This window comes from Parasteatoda tepidariorum, chromosome 1 (genome assembly GCF_982258835.1).
Source record: "Parasteatoda tepidariorum strain Cologne lab strain chromosome 1, Ptep-v5.0, whole genome shotgun sequence".
Taxonomy (NCBI): Eukaryota; Metazoa; Arthropoda; class Arachnida; order Araneae; family Theridiidae; genus Parasteatoda; species Parasteatoda tepidariorum.
Window position 1 is genome coordinate 26,436,529 of NC_141755.1, and position 21,059 is coordinate 26,457,587.

The 21,059-nt window shown below is 27.6% G+C and overlaps 1 protein-coding gene across 1 annotated transcript in view; it reads left to right on the forward strand.

Moving 5' to 3' along the window:
* The first annotated feature begins 250 nt into the window (after positions 1-250).
* The window catches only part of LOC107450287 (5-hydroxytryptamine receptor 2C), a 415,063-nt gene continuing 394,254 nt past the window's right edge, over positions 251-21,059 (forward strand). The window contains exon 1 of the mRNA XM_071180097.2: positions 251-373. The gene's annotated coding sequence lies outside the window, so the exon portion shown is untranslated. The remainder of the gene's footprint in view (positions 374-21,059) is intronic.

Here is a 21,059-nt window from a genome sequence, read left to right on the forward strand (position 1 = left end):
ATATAATTTATATAAAAAACTTCAATTTTTTGAAATTCAAACTTGGGGATGGAGAAAAATATTTTTAAATTTCAATACAGCTCTCGAATTTTCACCAATTAAAGATTAAAAAAAGTTCTCTATTTTTTTACAGATGGATAAAGTCTTCCCGCTGACCACTAACTATTTCTTGGAGCGTTCCTTCGAGTCACGTGATAAAATCATCGACCAATAAGGAGAGCCAGCTGTTGAATCCGCGTACTGGCTCAGCAAATCGAAACTGCATTCGGTTCCTTTCGCCTGCCGGGCAAACATCTTTTCCTGTCAAACTCTGGAGCCGCGGAGAATTTGGCCAGGAAAACTTCTCGGATAGTTTCGAGTTTTGCTTACGAAGGTAAAAATCAACTATTCCTCATTATTCTTAAACCTGGGGAAAATATTTATAACTTTTCCTTTTTTTAATAAAATGTTCGCTTTCTTTAGAAATTCATTTGCTTGTTATAATGATGTTACTAATAAATTTGTGATAACAATATTTGCATAAATAAAATTCTTATTTAAATATTTTTAAATGCATTTTGATGGAAAATTGCAAAATCACTGCTTGCTAAAGTTTCATAAAAATTATTACGAATTTCTGATTGCAATGATATCCTAGATTTTTAATTACCATATTGCTGATTTAGATGCGTATAAGGCCGTTGAAATAATCAACAAGTCTTTTCTTGGATAGGAAAAATATTACGCAGTCCTTTTTTCAGATTTTCATGAAATTTAAAATATAATGTTATCTTAAAAGTTTATTTTGAAAAGCATCTCTTATTTTTAATTTATTAATCGTTGATATTTTTGATAATTTATGTCAATTTTGAATTTCAATCTAACTAATATATATAATATATATAAATTTTTCTTTGGGACAAAACAACGAATAAGCCTGTTTCGCTTTAGATTAAGAAGATGATTAGATGATCAAGATTAATTCAATGAAATATTTAAATATGACGCATAAAATAAATCACCAAGTATGATTAATTAAAAAATTCGTATTACACAAAAATAAATATATTCACAGCTGAATAATTAATATAGTTTACTTTGCAAAAAATTTTGATAAAATGAAAGATAGATAATAAAGATATCATTAACTAATAAAGCGATAATATATTATGATTGTGAAAAAAATCAATGTGATGTTTGAAAATTCAATCGAATTATTATTGAGATTTATTAACAAAAATCATTTACACTGTAGTATTTTGTACGTCAAAGTTTAAGAAATAGGGAATTCTGTACAAAATTGTATTAAAGCCATAGACATAAAATTTTATGCGAGTAAACATAAATAATTTAATTAATTATTGGATCAAATAAAAAAAAATTTAATAAGCGATACATTTTTTTTCTTTATTTCATATAAGTTTTTTTATAATCAGGGTTCTCCTTTTTTAAGCTATCCAAATTCAATATTGCTAGAAATAATGATTATGAAGTTTTAAGAATAAATATTAAGGATGCTAAGGATAAGTAAACTTTTCTTAAGACATTTTATTTGGAGCCTTGAAGTTTTTACTCCAAGTTATAGGACATATTAAAAAACAAACAACAAAAAATATTAATTTAAATTAATGGCAATGTACAGTTCAGCATTTGAAATAATGGTGCAGTTAGATTTTTTAAAATAAGATACATTTGCTATTTAAGTAACATAACAAAATTTACAGTGAGGTGTAACCTCCTTTTTTTGATAATATTAAAATTCAAGTATTTGCAATAATAAATAATAAAATCGAAGTCTCGCCCGGTAACTATCGTGATAAATGCTCTCTGTAAGAATGTTCTTTTTAATAAAATATTCATTACCTTAACGTATTAATTTGACAAAATCGTCTGCAAGTTAATCGTCTGAAGGTATTAACTTAGAATTAATTTTTAATCAAATGGATAATATTATGAATTTTTTATCAATTGAATATCTCTGCGGCTGTATATTAAAGCATAAGTTTATTCAATTGAATATTAGTATTACTATTTTATTCACCATTTTAAAAATTAAGTTTTAATTTACTTAATATTCTTTATTTAAAAATAATGACTATTATTGGCTCACTTTGTAAATCCCAATTTATGCTAAAGTAATAGCTTTGAATAAATTATTTATACGAAAGTATAATTTTTGATTAAAAATTATTTTTGAATTTCCTCATCCTCCAAGTTTTAAATAAAACTAAAGATACTTATACGTCAAATGAACTGACAATGGCTAGGAAAATTGTAACATTATACCTTCCATGCCCCTATTGCTTTTGTATTAATTGTTATTTTTCATATGTATTATTTTAATTTATTATGAAAAGTAAAAATTACTTATCGTATAATTGAAAGTAAATCTTAGTTCCTTTAAGAAAGAAATTTTTAAATTTAAATATTTCTTTTTTATGCTCAAATTATCGATGAGCAGAATTTGAAATTGCAAAGTACCATTTTACAATGTTGCATGCTATATTTAACTCTAATTTCAAGTAAACCCAGAACTCACATGTACGAAAATAATTACATTTTCCTAATTATGTGGATATTAAGCATTTTCATTTCATATGTCTTATAAATTTGCATAAATTAGAGCTGTTAATGAGAAAGTTCAAAATCGCCACAATATTTTAATGACTATTAAATTACATTAAAGTGAGCAAGTGTGTTTTAAATTTAGCTAACATTTTAAATCGTTACAGCTCAATTATCAGGCTTTTATAAACTATTTGAAAATCGTTACAGCCCTAGTTTTAATACACACGTTAATTAAAAATTTTTAGTATCACCTTAAAAATTTGTAAAAAAATTCCTGATTAAAAGCAAGGAAATTGAACATTTCTGGAGTAGATTAGTTTCAGGGAGGTGCAGGAAAATAGAGATGAATAGTTTTGGCAATTTTGTTATTTAAGAAAACTCTTATAACGATAAATATCAACATTCTAATATTTTTTTTTATATGCGTTATGTCTGTTGTTTACTTTTTAATTTGTAATGACAAACAATATTTTAGCTTCATGCATTGTCAATAAAATTTCTCAATATATTTATTTTGCAGTAGAACATTGGCTTTACTGATTAGTTAAGTTGCATAAATTTCAAGAATGTAATGTATATATGTAATATTATACCATATTATTAGATTACTAAATAAAACTGCATACCAACAACCTCGATTTCTTTTCCTTCATGAAGTTTTTTATAAATTTTATTTTCTTAGCTTCAGTAATTTTATAATAGTTAAATCCTCAAATATTTTTTTTTGCTAAAATATTGCTTTCCTCGTAGTGAGGTGGAATTTTTATTTGAAATTCAATTATATTTAAGCAAAACTTTTTAAAATAATTGCTGCGATTTCAAAGATATTTTCCATTTTTAGCTTTAAATTCTTCCAAGCTTTGCCACTTGGGTTGAATAGGCATTTATTGAAGATATTTTTTATTAATTTCGCAAAATTTAATTAAATTTTAATGAAAATAATAAAATATCACATATCATGCATTCAAATAGAGTTAATAATTGAAATTAAAATTTTTTAAACTTTTTTAACCAATTAAAACTTTTTTTGGTAAATTGTAAGTGCAGAAATGCATTTCCAGCATTTTACATTTAATGCTTGGGACAATATAATGATAAGTCACGTTTTCAAATTGTTCAGGAGAACATATCTGATGAAGATACGATCCTTGTTGAAAATTAGATGTTTCTGTATATTATGATATTTTCAGCAGAGAATTTCTGAAACTTATTAAGTAGTTATCTTGAAACAATATTAAGGTACAGTTTAATATTAAAAAAAATGTCAGCTTGGAATAAATGTTAATTACAACAGGGTGCAGTTAGGGTGAAAGTGCGACCTAGGAAAAAAAAACCCGAATAGATGACAGCACCTCTCATTGGTTAGGCTATTTCCATGATTAATACATAGATCTGAAGGGGAAAGAAATTCTCTCCAGATCCCTGTACCAATGGTACTATTCAGTGATCGACCTCAAGACTTTCAATTCTACAGTTTTTACGAACACGTATATCGCCTGTACTTGGTGGTTATTACCAGAGTTGAGAACCGTACCCCGGACAATCCGGAATTCAGTTGGATTATATAACCACTGTGCTAAAACAGCGCATTAGTTTTGTATTGAATAATATTTAAAAAATCCTAAAAGGTTAAACAAAAAATAAGTAATATTTAATTGTTTAAAGAATAAAATGTTCAAAGACGGGTCAGTGAAGAATTTGAAGAAGACAAAGAGTGTCTTTTTTTTAAATTCAATTACAGCAATCTGCTCGAGAAAATTATTCATCTCAAACTTGGGACTCTATCGTCATTGATGTTGAAAGTCTGAAATGAAAATAGATATAACATTTTTATTTAATTTGTTTTTCTAAATTTTTAAAATTTCTACGATTAGCATTGAGTCAAGTATCGAGTTGAGTCAAGTATTGAGTCAAGACTCAATTCTACGTATAATTTTAGTATTCTAGAACACTTGAAAGTGGCTGAAAATTCTTTGGATGATAAATATCTTAAACATATCCCGAACAAGAAGAGTTCAATGATAAGAGTAAAATAAAAACAAACAAATAAAAAAATGGTCATTATTACATAAATTTTTCCTACATACAGTTCATCTGCGATCGTAGTGAAAGATTTTCACAAAAAAAAATTGCATACTATTCGTAATTAGTCGTCTTTCGCGACCAGCTAAGTTGCGTTGCAAAATTATTTCGTGCAACATGCAGTACGTTACCAAGCCGAATTCATACACATCACAAATGCATTTAACTATTCTATTTCTTCAAACTCTCCTCCAATTCTAACAATTTAAATAGTTTTAAGCAAGATATTATTAAACTTTTTTTGCCTTCTAGCTGTCGCCTAAGGCGTTCAAGTGCGGAAACACTTTGATTTCGATTTTAATCATTTTCAAGATGTGTCCACGATAGTTTTGTCAAAGTTTTTGATGCATTGAATTTTAGTAATAATTTAAATCTGCTGAAAAACAATAAGTTTCATTTATTGCGCTTAAGCTGCAAGTAAACAGAACTCATTAGATAAGTTCAAAATGAAGAATAAAACAAAGAAAAATAATAGACATATGAAAAAAGGGGGGGGGAAATGAGTAAAAAAATAACAAACAGTTTAAAAAGGAAAAAAGAAAAAAAAAAGGATGAAATTTTATTTAAAAAACCGGAAAAAAAAGAAAAAATCTTTTCTTCAGCCCATACGATTATATCCGCAAAACAGAATGCTTTCTGATATTGTATCAATAAAGCCAAAGCAAAATATATTAATACAATAGTGTGAGGAGCACTCAAAAAATTTTTTTATAAAAATAACAACAAATAAATTAGATCACATAAAGTAAAAATAAGTAAAAATAACATGTAAAAACAGAAAATAAAATAAAATAAAAAGAAAAAACATTGAAAAGGGACTATAAAGCGAGTAGCAAAATCAGATCAACTTATATGGACAGAAAATTTTTCAAGAATGATTTTAAAATGTTTTCGCAGAAAGATTGCCAGATTACAAAATATGGAAACAAATGATGAAAACAAAAGCGCAAATTGAGTGTAACAAGAGGGTTTTAAAGTGTCGTTCTTACTGCACTGCTGAAGTGATTTGTTATTCTGAGCTTTGATTTGTTAGTTACCAAGGATGGGCCCGAAATGGATGTGTGCAAGGTAATATTATACTGGATAATTTTAGAAATTGATCATGAATAGTTTTAGAAGATAGATGCTTATTTCAGAAAACATATAAAATAGAAAAAAGAAACATAAATTGCCTGCTTTGCGAATAATTTTAGCCGCGGATTTGCACGATATGGATTAGCACATAGAAAAATTATTTAAATTATCAAAGAAAAAAAATTTAATAGATAATTTTAGCACGGATCTGCCCGATATGGATTTGCACATGGAAAAATTAACAAACAAAAAAAATTTTAGTAGATAATTTTAGCCACAGATTTGCCCGAAATGGATTTGCACATGGAAAAATTGTATAAATTAATAAAGAAATTTTTAGCAAACAATTTTAGCCACGGATTTGCACATGGAAAAATTATACAAATTAGCAAAGAAATTATTTAGTAAATAATTTTGGCAATGGATTTACCTGAAATGGATTTGCACAAGGGAAAATTATAAAAATTAGCAAAAAAAATGTTATTAAATATATCCACAAAAATATACGATTAATTCAATGATTTTATATAAAATTTTATTACTTTATTTGGGTATCCATTGTTTTTTATCAAATTTTGAAAGAGTTTATCGATTTGTTTTTTGGATAAATAAATATTATTACATATTCTTTTAATTCTGTTCATTTCATTAAGAGTGGTATCTAAATAGATGCTCCTAGAAAAAAATTAAGAATAAAACAAAAATAATAGACATACGAAAAAAACTTATGAACTTATTGTTTTTCTTAACTTTCTTGTTTTTATTTATTTAATTATATATATATATATATATATATATATATATATATATATATATATATATATATATATATATATATATCCTTTGTACAGATTCACTGAAGAATTCACTTAGAAGAATAACTCGTATTATAGTAAAACTTGCATATTAAGTCTATTCACATAGGAGAACTTAAAGCATTCATTCCAAAAGGAGAAGTTTAAAGGATATCATTTCGGGTCGCCACTAAGACGAAATTCACAAGACATATTTGCAAGGATGGCTAGATTACTGTGAAGACAAGCTTACAAAGAGAATTTCAGATTTAAAAGGCTATATTCTGAATAAATTATAATAAGCCATTGCAAATTAGTTTGTTTCACAAAATACTAGTAATCATATTTTTAATGTTATCTGTTGTAGCCTTTTATTTATGTAATTTTGCCATTCTTTGTTAAATTACAAAAGTCCAACTAAAGAGGAAAAATATCGTGTAATTGTACATGTATTGTAGGTACAAAGATACATCGTTTAGGTACTATAGCAAACTTCACGATCCGGTACTTGTTAGAGGTGATACTTGTTTCAGTCGGTTTAGTCACTTCAGTATACCTTTGTTAAATACATTATTTTCATTTTGTTATAATTTTGTACTATGTTTTCTTAAGTAATACTGTTTGCTTAATTTATTACAGTCAATACACAATTTAATATGATAACTGGATATGGTACTGATATTTAATCATGTTATTGCTTTTTGAGAACTAGTAATAAGCATATTTCATTTCATATACACTGTAAATAATTTTGAATCAAACAAGGGTAAAAAAGTACCCGCCCTCAAGCTGCCGATACTTTTTAATGTAAAATCTCTTTTTTACCGGGAACATGTTGCGGAACAAAAAACTGACATTCCGTAAATTTTATTGTAATAATTACCATAAAATCACTGAATCACTCGAACTAAATAAATATTACTGTACAATTACAGTGTAATATTTTAGGGTAAAAATGTATTTTACAGATGATGCATTCAAAGTACCAGTTTTTTATACCGTAATTTGACCTAAACCTTTTTACAACGTACTGTTAAATCTGCAAGCAGAATATTTGTCTGTATAAACCTTAAACAAAGTCGAGATTCATAACTTATTCGAACAAAATTTGGTACACATATATATTGCTGTCGTCATTGTATACTTAAAACTCCAAATGACCAACGGACCATGCGCTTCGGCCCAAATAAATAGTTTTTCATAGGAATAGCATTGCATTATGCATCATTGCAATTCAAACTGCATGTGATTTTTTTTTCAAGTTCAAGATAATAAATTAAATAAAGCGGATTAGTTTTAAATATTTTACTAGCGTTGTAGCACAACTGGGTTGACAATTGTTTCGACATTCAATGTCAACCATATGCTTTAAGAATTAATTTGTAAAAATTGCAAGTTCGAGGTACTAGTGAAACACTTTCGTTGTTTTTCAAATGTAAGCAATTCCTTGCGTTTGACAATGCCTAATTTTTACTCTTACATACAGGGTGAAAATATTTTAAGCGTACACATACTGAAGCTAATGAAAAACTATTGTAAATTCAAATCTTAAGGGAAGCACTTGCGCTGTGAATATAAATTATGCCTAGCTACTGATTATGTCTTTTTTTAAACTTCTATGTACTATTAGAAATGAAACTCTCACTTTTGTCGATTCAGCAGTCCTTTAGTTCTGTTTCTTTAATTTTGAAAATAATTTTGTCATGAAATCACGTTATTTGCAACAAAAGGCGAACTTTCAAATATATGACGAAAATATAATATAACGAGACATGTCGATCAGCCTATATTGTGGTCAAGGAATTGGCCTGCGTACTAGTAGATCTCGGGTTCGAATACCGCTATGGGCATGTGCGTAATTTATATTTCTAATGTTGTTTAGATGGTATTGATCCACCTTAATGGTACCCAAGTTAAAGTGATTATTTACTTTAATTATTAACTTTAGGTGCTATGACATTTTTCTTTATTTTCGCCGAAATGTCGAAATATTTCTTAAATTTTGGCAAAAAATTCATTTTCTTGAAGAAATGATGATAGTTATTTCGTAACATTGAAAACATTTTCACTCGAAACATATATCAGGAAACAGTTTCCTCGAAAGCGAAGAAAATTTTGCGAAATTTGACCGTTCATTTTTATAGTGTAGAAGTAAACATCCTTAGAATCGTAAATTCAAATCTTTCGCAAAACTCTTTGTTTTTCTAATTGCGAGACAGAATAAATATACATAATGCCTTGCAATTGACAATGTCTTTTTTCGAATCTTCCACAGAGGAAGGCCTGATTATAATCGTGTGCATACATTAAGGTAACTAAAAATCCATCGTAAGGTTAAGTCTTTCGTTAAGCACTTATGTTTTATTTTTAATTGCGTGACAGTACAAATCATTTCCTTGCATCTGGCAATGCCTATCCTCGAATATTCTATCTAAGGAGACATTGGAGTCGTAGATGGACTGAAGCATCTGATTAATAATCGTTAGTTGAAGTCTTTCGTTAAGCGGTTACGCTATTAATCTTTATTTTTTATTTTTGTATCAATATATATATATATATACATATATATATATATATATATATATATATATATATATATATATATATATATATATATATATATATATATATATATATATATATATATATATATATATATATATATATATATATATATATAATATAATATATATATAATATAATATATATATATGTATACTATATATTAAATAAAATTAGAATAATACCTTGCATTTAACAATGCCTTTTCTCTTGCATAGAAAGAGATCGAGATCTCAAATGTGGATCATTCTGTAAGACACAGCAATCTTATTTTAAATTCAAAAACTTGGAGATTAAGTTGTCTAAAATATGTCTTGCAAGTAATTATGAATTTTCTTGACGTTTTCATCGCAGAAGACAGCCGTGGGTATAAACACAACCATTTAATTTAAATTTTAAGGGTTAGAAAAAAGTAAAAAGAGCAATTATCTTGTTTAAATAATGTAAGGTATTTAATACTGATTTTTTTGCAGCTAAAATGGAGGACGCCAATTGTGAGATTGCTTACTGGCAAGAGATTTAAAAAGGAGATTATAGTAGAATTGTTACTGAGATCATTCTGCAGAAAAACTGCAACTTTATTTTAAACATCAAAATTTAGGAAAACGTAAAATCACTTTTGAGTTGTAAAAATATTGCCTAATATTTAATAATGCAGTTTTATATGTTTTATAGTGATTTACAAAGAATATGACCGTAAAGTTGTTAGTTAACATAGATCTTTCTTGAGGAAAATACTACTCTATTTTGCATTTCAAGGTTTAGAAGAACTTAAATTTGTGTTTAACGTGCCTCATATTTAATAATGCAGCATTTAATGTTTTTATGGTGATTTGCAATGCAGATGATAGTAGATTTGTTAACATAGATCTATCCGTGGAAAAAAGGCTAATTTTTTTTAAATTTCATGGTTTATAAAAACGTAAAACTGTTTTCATCTGATACAAATATTGCCTCATGCTATTTAAAAATACACTTTTTAATATTTTTGCTGTGATGTACAAATAAAATAATAGTAGAACTATTAACATATTAAGCACAAAAACATTCTGTAAGAAAACTACAAGTCTATTTTGCATTTCAGGATTCAGAAAAACTTAAAAAAATATTTTACTAACTGGTATTTCTTTAACTAATATACAAGCAATAATAATAATTCATTTTAGATTTCACTGTGATTTTTATTAAAAATAAATTTTTTGAATATTTCCTAAAATAAAATTAATTGACGAGTAAGATACTTTTTTGGAACTTTTCAAATGTATTTAGCCATTTAATTTGGAAAATCGCAAGATATTTAATAATTTTTACGGTTTAAATTATTTGATATCTTCCTTTTACTAATTACAAACAATTTTTATATTTTATTTGAAAAACAAAAATTTAAAAAAATCATATAAATAATGTAATTTTAATTAATTCGTACTTATAGGTAAATAAAAATTGCGCATTGATTATTCTTCAGAATTTTAAATTTGCAATTTAGAATTTTTCATTATGAAACTAATTTAAATCTCTGTAAATCTAATTAACTTTAAAATTTTCAGTAACCTTTAAATTCTTTGATTGACTTTTTAAATTAAAACTGTCTTCTAAGATGATATAAAAAATCTAAAACAAAAAATTAATAAACTGTGCTTTTACATTATTTCTAATTTAAAGCTTTATAATATTTTTTTCTAAATTTTAAAAATCGTTCACACATTCATTTAAGTTTTATTTAAACAATTGAATCTTTAAATATTTAAAACTTATTAATTTATTCCCTATTTCTTTCGCAAACACAATGTTTTTTGTTTTATTTAATTTAATAATTTTAAATTAACGTCATTGTTTCAGCCACAAGACGTAAAAAAAAACTTCAATATAAGAAGAAAGATATTTCAGTTTTCTATTAGATTTAAGTCTTACTTAATTACATAATTAAGTTTATTCATCGAACAAGCTCTTAATTTTTTGAAGCATCGGTTTAAAGGATAATTTAATTAAATTAGGTGAACCAGTTAAACAGAGATAAAATAACTAGTTTTTTTATGTGAAGAAGTTTTTTATGGTATTTAAATCAAATTGATAAAAAGGCATTACTTTTTTCGCGACTAAGATTTCAAACTTAACAAATGAGAATTTATTATTTTATTTCAATTACTATTTATTATCTAGTTAACTGAATAAAAGAAATTAAAATACTCACAATGTATTTAAATTTCTTTTCTATGCGTATTAAATATATAATTTTGTGCTTCACTAGCTCAGTAGTTAAAGACACATAAAGAAGTTGTGGATTTGAAGGACTATGCTTAGATCTTAAAGCTACGGCTTGATGCAAACTGATTTTAAGATCGATAGGTACCATCAATTGAATAAAATATTCCGGATAAAATTACGGTATACAGTACCGGCACTTTGAGTGCATTATTCATAACATACCTTTTTACCGAAAAATATTTTACCTTAATATTTGCAGTAATATTTATTTAATTGGTGTGATTCAGCGATTTTGCAATAATTATTACGATAAAAATTGGGCAATATCAATTTTCTTGTTCCGCAATAAGTTCCGGCAAAAAAAAATGAATTTTACAGAAAAAAGTATGAATGATGTAAAAATGGATTTTACTTAACTAGATCCAGAATTTTTCTCAGTGTAATTTTACTTCTAGTTTTGAGGTCCGAGTATCAATATTGCTTTACGGTAATTATTACAGTAACATTTACGGTATATCAGATTTTTTGCTTTCGGTAAAAATTGTTTACTTCATTAGATCCAGAATTTTTCTCAGTGCAATTTTACTTCTAGTTTTGAGGTCCCAGTATCAAGATTGCTTTACGGTAATTATTACTGTAACATTTACGATATATATGATTTTTTGCTTTCGGTAAAAATGGATTTTACTTAAGTAGAACCAGAATTTTTCTCAGTGTAATTTTACTTCTAGTTTTGAGGTCCCAGTAACAAGATTGCTTTACGGTAATTATTACTGTAACATTTACGATATATATGATTTTTTGCTTTCGGTAAAAATTAATTTTACTTCATTAGATCCAGAATTTTTCTCAGTGCAATTTTACTTCTTGTTTTGAGGTCTCAGTATCAAGATTGCTTTACGGTAATTATTACTGTAACATTTACGATATATATGATTTTTTGCTTTCGGTAAAAATGGATTTTACTTAATTAGATCCAGAATTTTTCTCAGTGTAATTTTACTTCTAGTTTTGAGGTCCCAGTAACAAGATTGCTTTATAGTAATTATTACTGTAACATTTACGATATATATGATTTTTTGCTTTCGGTAAAAATGGATTTTACTTAATTAGATCCAGAATTTTTCTCAGTGTAATTTTACTTCTAGTTTTGAGGTCCCAGTAACAAGATTGCTTTACGGTAATTATTACTGTAACATTTACGATATATATGATTTTTTGCTTTCGGCAAAAATGGATTTTACTTAATTAGATCCTGAATTTTTCTCAGTGTAATTTTACTTCTAGTTTTGAGGTCCCAGTAACAAGATTGCTTTACGGTAATTATTACTGTAACATTTACGATATATATGATTTTTTGCTTTCGGTAAAAATGGATTTTACTTAATTAGATACAGAATTTTTCTCAGTGTAATTTTACTTCTAGTTTTGAGGTCCCAGTAACAAGATTGCTTTACGGTAATTATTACTGTAACATTTACGATATATATGATTTTTTGCTTTCGGTAAAAATGGATTTTACTTAATTAGATCCAGAATTTTTCTCAGTGTAATTTTACTTCTAGTTTTGAGGTCCCAGTAACAAGATTGCTTTACGGTAATTATTACTGTAACATTTACGATATATATGATTTTTTGCTTTCGGTAAAAATGGATTTTAATTAATTAGATCCAGAATTTTTCTCAGTGTAATTTTACTTCTAGTTTTGAGGTCCCAGTAACAAGATTGCTTTACGGTAATTATTACTGTAACATTTACGATATATATGATTTTTTGCTTTCGGTAAAAATGGATTTTACTTAATTAGAACCAGAATTTTTCTCAGTGTTATTTTACTTCTAGTTTTGAGGTTCCAGTAACAAGATTGCTTTACGGTAATTATTACTGTATCATTTACGATATATATGATTTTTTGCTTTCGGTAAAAATGGATTTTACTTAATTAGATCCAGAATTTTTCTCAGTGTAATTTTACTTCTAGTTTTGAGGTCCCAGTATCAAGATTGCTTTACGGTAATTATTACTGTAACATTTACGGTATATCAGATTTTTTGCTTTCGGTAAAAATAAATCTTACTTAATTAGATCCAGAACTTTTCACAGTGTAATGTCACTTCTAGTTTTGTGGTTCGAGCATCAGGATTGCCTTACGGTAATTATTACTGTAAAAATTTAGTGTATCAATGCATTTTGTTCCTAAACTTGATTTGGTAACAGTTCATTTTACGGAAAAAATATCGGCATGCTAAGTGACAATACCTTTTACCGCAATTTGATTCAGAATTTTTTATAGAGTAGTCCGGGAAATTGCGGTACTGTGCGCATTTCTGACCACATTACCGCAATCATAGCGTCGAACAATTAATTGTGTAGTCTGAACATCCACAATCCCGTTGACTCATGATTGCGGTATGGCGGGAATCCTATTAATTAAATAATTTAAGTAATTCAGGAATTAAGTAATAATCTTTTTTTCACAGGTGAAATGTTTATATAGAACTTAACCTTACTCAGGGGATAGAGTGTTCGCCTCCCAATAAGGTGCCCTAGGTTCAAATACCAGCGGGGGCAGGTTGATACGATTTCTGATCTAGGTCATAGTGATTAATTAACCTAATGTAAATTAACCTGATCAGCGTAAATTAAGCTAAGTGGTAGCCGTAACATAAGTTAGAATCCCTTTGCCATTGGAACATTGTTTTCGTGGTTTTCCTCACCATGTAAAGCAAATGCGGGTTAGTTACATTAAAAAAGTCATCCACGAAGGCTAGTTTTACCCAATGATTGATCCAGGAGTTCCATTTTATTGTATTTTGTAATCGTCATTGAGCAACCGATCCAATTTTTGGGTTTGCGACTAATAATGCTCAACTCCGTAGCCTTGTAATTTTAACTCGATCCAAAAGACAAGAGAACTCCTGCATCAAGTAATAGAAATTTTGCCTTCGTGGAGAACTTTTTGATGGAACTAACCCAAATTTGAGTTTAATGGTGAGGAAAACCACGAAAACCTCCCAAAGTTAGCCTGACGGGAAGGGGATTTTAATCCATGATCCGTCTACAATTGCGGATATTTTACAGCAGCACTGAGAGAGCCTATTGCAAAATTCCTATCCACCTGCCATCGCTGAGATTCGAACTCGGTTCACCTCATTGCATGGGGAAAGCTCTATCCCTTGCACCACCACGGCTCCCGATGATTCCGTTTCTTAGTTTAATTCAAAATTACAAGGCTACGGAGTTGAACATTAATAATCGCAAACTCAGAATTAGGTCAGCTGTTCAAAGCTGGTTATGAAATAAAATTAAAATAAACTTTAGTATAATTTCTAAATTCTTACTTTCTAAGTATCCAGAGTTTTGTTTTAATAACACTAGAATAAATAGAAACATCTTGTTTCCTAAATGAAGAATATTGTATAAATAAAAATAATTTTAATTTTATTCTGACAATTTGAAAATATTGCTTATCATAAGATTACTTTAAGTCTTTCATTATTATACTACTCTGATAAATTTGTGAAAGAATTTTTAAAAAGCACTTTGTGAGTAATATTTATTCGTTATATAAATATTTATATGTCTTTACAAGCAATATTTACATAGATATTTTTTATGTTTAAATAATCGAAATAAAGATTCACTCGAAAAACTGAACATGCATTTTAGCTGTTAGAAGTGAATGTTATATTCTTATAGAAAAAAAGTTATTATCCTAAAATATTTATCATTATAAAACATAAGAGTATAAAAAATGATCCATAAACTAATAACTGTTCCGGAAAGTCTAATATTTATATGAAAATCTTCAGCCATAAAATTTTAAAATAAATATTAGTCTAGAAAAATATCATTATTAGTTTCTATATTATACACGTAAAAGATTAAAATCTCAACTGTGTTTACTTTTAAAATTCCAAAATTAAAACAAAATAAGCTAGATTTACTTTGCAGTTACAATACTTGATTTAATTATATTTAATGAATAAATTTAAAAATTCTATGTATCTTAATATAACGAAAAGGCTTAACATTGTTTCTGCTTGATTATCTGCTCAGAGCTCGGGAAAATGTGTAGATTACTGTTATTACAACTTAGATTATTCTTGAGAACGTAGATTTCCATAGAATTTTCTACATAAATTGGAATAAAATTAATCCTTGGGACTTATTTTATTGTTGACTTCAGAGTTATAAAGTTGAATTTGTTAGTTATTTTCGATAATTATACAGTATTTTATTAGTAGAAAATATTTTTCTACTGGCTTTTAATTTAAGTTTTCTAGGATATAAAATAAAATAAAAATTCGAATGATCTAAAGAATAAATTTTGTTCATTTATTACTCTATGCGTATTATTCTGATAAAAATTAATTATTTTTATCGTATCTAAGAAATAGTTTTTATTTTAACGAAATTTGGACAGAAATATATTTTACAAAACTAACTGGATGATTCCACAGGTTTTGTCACAAACCAAGAACATGAAATTAATTAATATATTTGAAAAAAATGTAATACCAAATGCTTTATCAATAATTTTACTTATATTTATGAACGAAAAACGTTCTAAAAAATATAATTTGAACTTCTTGGAATCATCCCCTACCATTTGTGTTTGTACTTTTATTGTTTTTACACTGACATACAGTTTTAGGGTATACTACTGTACCCTAAAACTGTATGTCAGTGTAAAAACAATAAAAGAATCGAAAACCTTTAAGTGAATTTTCATTTACTAAAACAAAATTTTTCGAATAAATTGTTCAAAAAAGGATGTGTAAACTGTTGTGGTGGAAATTTATTCAAGTATTAGCAATGAGAGGATTGCTAAACCGATTACCCTTGTTTCATATAAGGTTAGTGTGTTTAATTGCAACATGATTTCATATAAGTTTGTCGCATTTAGGTTTAACTTAACCTTTTATTGGATGTTTTCACCGGAAAGGGCGGAAGTATTACGGCGCCAGTTCTAAGCAATTTTTCCCTGCTGAAATCGAATTATTATCCGCAACTTAAGTAAATATATTTCACAGTCGCCTTTAGGACATTTTTGTCTCATTTAAGGTAACCAGCCCTTAAATGTGACACTCAAGGTTCCTAAGTACGACAGTGCATTTTTACAACGATTTTATTAATTTGTTTTTACGTCTGAAACAATGAAATCTTACTATCCAAATTTTAAATCCTCTACGACTAGTTAGAAGGCTTCAAGCGCAAGACTAATACAAGTTTAAATTATTTCATGATGAATGTAAGCAGCATTTATCGCCATTTTATCGCAAAATTAACTTTATCGTTTATCAAAATTCTGGCCATTTTAAATCTAGCTAAATTACTTAAAATCCAACTAGGGCTCTGATCTAAATGGCTATGCAAGTTCCCATCATTCTTTTAATGTTACTTTAAGTATTTATCACGATATTATCGTCGAAACGAATTTATCTCCATTCAAAAGTATGGCCACGTTTATTATTTAAATGTTTTATTTACTTTGAAATAGATTTACTCAAATTTGTTCAAATCAAGACAAAGAAAGAAAATTCAATTTAAAATAAGTATATGAACAAATTTTTTTTTTACTTGGTTAAAATGAAATAATAATCTTTGTCTTTATTTTAAGAATAGTGAATTACATTGAAATTTTAAACGATACTCTTTCATAATAAGTTTCAAACATAAAATAAACTTATTAACATTCAGTGAATTAATTATACATAATTTAGAGTGACTAATTAAAGAAAGATAAAATAATTGTTAATATTCATGGATTTGGAATAATTTGTATGCAGCACTCTTCCAATTATGTAGCAAACGTCGTACATTAAACACATTTGCTTTAATCCCAACCTGAAAGAAAAGTGTGTTTCTTAATTATTCTATAAATTAGGAGCATAATGAATTTATTTTTAATATTTATAAATATTTTCGTAATAATAATAAAATTGTTAATAATAAAAGAGTTAATAAAGTTGAATCCATCGTTCCATTTTTAAAAACTGTTTCATTTTTAAAAAAATATTAATTATTTATGGAGATTTAATACCATTCAGAAAATTTGAATTAAAGTAAGAGTAATAGTAATTCCTTCTGCAAAGTTTTTTTTTCTGGGGTTTATGGTAAAACAGTGCAATAAATATTGTTTTTCAAAAATAAAAGCATTTGGTTGAATTGTTTTCTTTTCATTAAAATTTGTTAAGAAACTGTCTCAGGCAAGCAAAAAATAAAGCTGATTTTAACTAGAAATCAAGAAATAGAGAAAAGAAGAAACTTAATTTAGTGATTGGATCGTTTCAAAAATGTTTTTTTTTTTAATTACAGCCAGCATCAAAGCTGCGTTTTCGAGATATTCACGAACAAAGATTAGGAAGATTATGTTGTACAGCCGTATGAAAGTGCTTCAGAAAGTGCATTAAGAGTAAAAAATTCGCTTGAAAAATCTGGATTTTCTTTATCACATCACACAATCAGCATGAAAAATACCGTTTCCATCTATTCAAGTGCAATGTGCAAAAAAAAAAAATCACCCGAAGTAGCTTTTGATCAGATGATCGGATTTTGAAGTACTAGGACTCAATGTTACTGCTTCGATTGAATTTCCAGAAATATACTAACTAATTAGTGACTATATTTCAAGTTAAGAAATCAAACACATTAATTTACGGTCTTGGAATAAACGTGCCTTATTTTAGAGGATTTGGGATTCTGAACCTCTAAATACCAACAACCACAACCAACATACTAAGAAACTTGGTGCAAAATTTCTACCAATGTCGCGGTGCTGTAAGAGCTACTACTTTTATTGTTGAACTAAATACAAATTTTTTTCCACCCATTTTTCTGTGAGACTTCTAACCAAGTTCAAGGCTTGTCTGTTAGTTAAATTTGAAGTGAAAAATTGAAAAAAGATTTTTATTTTTATTCAGATCAATCTTAAGGTTAAAATTTTGGACCACGTTTCAATTTATAATGTAAACCAGTTATAAAGAAATATTGGTCTAAAAGAAAATCAGTGATTTAGTTCAACGTTTACCACAATAGTGCCTTTGTGAGCACAACAGCAGTATAATATTGCACCAATTATTTTATATCGATGGAAAGTTGAATTCATTTAGTTTAAATTTGAACCATGTTTTCAAATGTATATATCCCATTTTCTTTTACAATCCTTCAGTTTAACGTACGAAAATTGTTTTTTAATTGTTATTTTTCGCGAATTTATAGATCTTTAAATATAATATTCAAATAAACATTTTTCATTGAATTAAGTAAAAAGCATTGTGAATTATAAGTTGGTTTCAATTTTTATTAACTTTAACTACCTGACCGGTATTGGAATTTTCATATGCTGAAATATTACACAGAGAAAGGGGTGATGCGATTAAAATTTTGCATTAATTATTCTGTTAACTTAACGGAAACAATTTTGTTACTTTTGAAGATCCAAATAAGCTTTTCTAAATAAGTAATTACTTAATTCAAGAAATATATTTTTTGGTATAATTTTGGTATATAAATATAGCTTTTGAAATAATCTTGGCAATCACCCTTCTCTTTTTAACATTATTAATACTTAATAAATTATATTTTAATAGTAATACTCAATATGTGATACATATAAATAACTATATTGTTTGTTCGTTTTATTGTAAACTGGCTAAAAAATTGCAGGAGAACATGCGCTTAGTAGGAAGAAAAAAAAGACAATAACAGTCAGGTTATATTTTATTCTAAATTTTACATTTAATTGTAAGACATTAATCTAAGAAAATCACTTTGTTCCTAAATCTGCTTCTATAAGAGGTATTTTAAAAACAGTAACTCACCACTTCCCCAACATCTCGGTAATTTTCCATTCGTAACAAAGCATGCTGAAAAGTATATTTAACTACTATCTAATATAGCTAAATATTTGAAACACACTTCTCCAGCTTCTCAATCTAGTTAATAATAAGTTTTGCATAAAGACAGATTTTACATTAGCATAAAGCACAGTCAGAAAGAAGAAAACAAATTTTTTTAGCTGATTACAGTATTTTATTACAAAAATATACAGTGGCAAATCATTTACAGCAAAATCCAAATCCCAATGACAACCATCATTTCAATCTGATATAATAACAAAGTTAGCAAAATTTTTTTCATTTGTTTTCTAAAACATAGCTGTCTTTTTGCTTTCTTCATGTTGCACTCTTCCTTTGACAAATTTCTGTTAAATCTATTAGTCTATTTTCAATTCTGCTTACTTTACCTATATTTTCATGTACTTATAGTGTTAACTTCTGTAATGCATATGTGCATAATGTTCCTTTACCAAGAGCTGATACTAGGCTCCTCCTTTGTAACGTGATATACGTCAATAATTTTCGCCGTTTTTGGAGATTCACAAGGTTTGATTGCTGTATTTGTATCAGGCTTTTTACTTGAAGGGGAGGAGGGTATGAAGAATTCAAATAGAATTTAAACAATATTGAAACAATTGATTGGTATCACTGATCCAAATCGCATGATTTGAATCACTTAATTCGAATTAGTGAAGTGAATCATTTGACTCGTAATAATGATATGAAGCAGTGATTCTATTCACTTGATTCGAATAATGTTTGGAATCGCTTGATTTCAATTAGGGATTTGAATCACTTGATTCGAATAGTGATTTGAATTACCTGAATCGAATCTCCTACCTGAATTGCTTGATTCAAATCCAGGATCTGAATAATTTAATTTGAATCACTGATCAGAATCACTTGATTCGTATCACTGATGAACACGGAGATTATGGCTCTTCAATTTCATGACTAACGGCATGATAGTGGTAGTTTCATATACCATTTGAAACACGGTGCCGTGATGTTCCCTTACGTTGCGAATTAGTGATATTGCGTATTAGTGATAGCTGAACATGCACTATTAGAATTTTATTCTAAAATTGCGGTAAAATAGCCGACAGCAGTCTATCCATCCGATTAACCGTAAAATTTACGGTAAAGAATATTTTTCACTTCTACGGTTTTGAAACCGTTTACAACTAGTATGGTTATAAATACAAAACTATACGGTTTTTCCTAACCATTTACTGGTACTATGACTCAATACCATAAATGAAAATCTAATTGGACACAGGAGCTAGGCTTCTCGTTAGGCAATGGGCATTGGAGAGTGCAGGACACAAATTGGAGGATGCTGGACACTGGAAACTCTTCATGTGTTTAAGGGAATAGTGGTGTCAACGCTGGGATTCGAAACCCCGTTCTGTGGTCCTGAGATTGACAGATTAGTCCTCTCGGCTATTATATGTACAATATAGCAAGGAACTAGGTTGCTGCATTAGGTGGGCCTAGTTGGTACAGCAAAATTCTGGTTATTTAACCGTTTTAGGTCAAAATAGCTAATAAAGGGATTTTATCACTGTTAATGGTTTGATTACCATCTTATTTATGGTTATATCACTGTATTGTTTGAATATGGTAAAAAAACAATTAAATAGATTGATATTTAATCCTTTTTTTCGAAAAAATTTCTAACAGAGTGGGAAACCTAACACAAATAATTCAGAAGAACACGATAAAACAAATTTTTGATTGATTAGAGCTGATGACCAGCAAATCACTCATATTATAAAATATGCATCAAATACTATAGAAAATCCTATTATTCGTAAGCTGCGAAGGAACCGGTGATCGGAGGAAGTTTTAAATTCGACAGTTAGGTTCGTCATTTTTTTCAAACGAATGTGCACCAAATTAGTGCGGATCCGTTCAGAGTTGCGGATTTTTATCAGAACATTCTGCTTT